This window comes from Rattus norvegicus, chromosome 15 (genome assembly GCF_021556685.1).
Source record: "Rattus norvegicus strain SHRSP/BbbUtx chromosome 15, alternate assembly SHRSP_T2T, whole genome shotgun sequence".
NCBI lineage: Eukaryota > Metazoa > Chordata > Mammalia > Rodentia > Muridae > Rattus > Rattus norvegicus.
This window is the reverse complement of record NC_141548.1, coordinates 79,705,961-79,707,425: the sequence shown is the minus strand read 5'-3', so window position 1 is coordinate 79,707,425 and position 1,465 is coordinate 79,705,961. Positions and strand designations below refer to the sequence as shown.

The 1,465-nt window shown below is 44.2% G+C and overlaps 1 non-coding gene across 1 annotated transcript; it reads left to right on the top strand.

Moving 5' to 3' along the window:
- Window positions 1-647: 647 nt before the first annotated feature.
- On the top strand, window positions 648-779 carry LOC120097259 (small nucleolar RNA SNORA17). The gene has a single exon (XR_015639217.1). It is a non-coding gene; the product is annotated as a small nucleolar RNA SNORA17 (small nucleolar RNA).
- The last annotated feature ends 686 nt before the right edge of the window (window positions 780-1,465 follow it).

Here is a 1,465-nt window from a genome sequence, read left to right as displayed (position 1 = left end):
AAACAATACAGGAATATACACATGTCATAGCAATGCAAGAACCAGTTAATTTCTCACCATATAAAGGAGGAATTTCATGGGTCCTTACCCATAGATGAAGAGCAAAAGAAATTAGCAATTGATCTGAGTGGCATCATTAACCTTGTGGAGAAGACACCACTGATTTATTACCTAATAGAAAGTACTCAGCCCTATAAACATGCACATGCAGGCAACACAGAATGGAGTATGTGGGTTGTATTATTTATTTATTTATTTATTTATTTATTTATTTATTTATTTATTTATATTCGGGTGTAACAATGGGTAGCAAAAACACAAGAGATGATAAATGCTGTAGGGGGCAATCATAGGCTAGGGAGGAGGAAGAAGAGCGCAAGGAATGAACCAAATCACTTTAGTTGCTATGTAGATACTGGATGAAGTAATAATGGTACTGACAAAACAGTAAGCTATCACACCAATCAAAATGAGAGATGAGGTAATGTGTCCACAGGGCTACTATACAAGGCAGTAAGGTTGGTGTACTGACCTAAACATACAAAGTTAATAAGGCTGAAAACGGTCCAGCTCTACAGCATCTCCTGCTTGGAATGGAAGACTGCCGAAATGGCCAAATGACATGAGCTGTAACATTGAACAAATTCCCTACCACTAGAGTTATTTCAGGTATGGCCATTGTCTCACACACATAGTTGTAGGTTGCAGAAGGGAGAGAGGCTATGCCTATAATCAATGTTCTGATCTAGGAACATCTAAATGATTAGTAGTCTAACATTTCCTGAAAAAAGTGAACCTGAGACAACCACCAATAAGGTATCAGGCCGGCCTGGAGGAGCTCCCAGGATGAGGAATAAGTAGACTAGAAGAGCCATGTATGGGACTTCAGGCCGCAAGGAGGAGTGAACCCAAGATAGTCAGCATTCTCAAGGGGCCACTCAGGTAGTCCAGGAGAGAACTGAGTCCAAGAATAACACCAGTCTTGTGCCATGGGCCTGGGCAGGGAGCTAGCATGAGGTATCACCATTCCAGAGCCATGAAGACCTGAGGGATGAGACGTTGGAGGAGATGACCCCTGCCCATTGCCTTAATGCATGAGCAGAGCATATCTGTTGTGAGAGCACACCCGAGATCACCACTGACACTGAGAGGTCCCCAGATGCCACTTAAAAGAATGAGTAAATGGTGGAGAAATGGAAGAGAAACAGAAGGATGTGAGCACAGTGAAGAGAGGCAGAACTGGAGACTCCAGGCTAGTGAGGAACATCATGATGTGAGTAGCTGGTGGCCACTGAGGACCATGGTGGAATCATGCCTTATGCTGTCATTGGGTCTATATCTTGGCCCATATCTCTCCACTACTGGACATCTGTTACCACCAAAAGCCAGGAGGATGTCCCTCTCTAGGCTGCTACCCAGGGCATGTTGACATGTGAGAGCTGAGCATAACAGGCCCCGCCCCTCT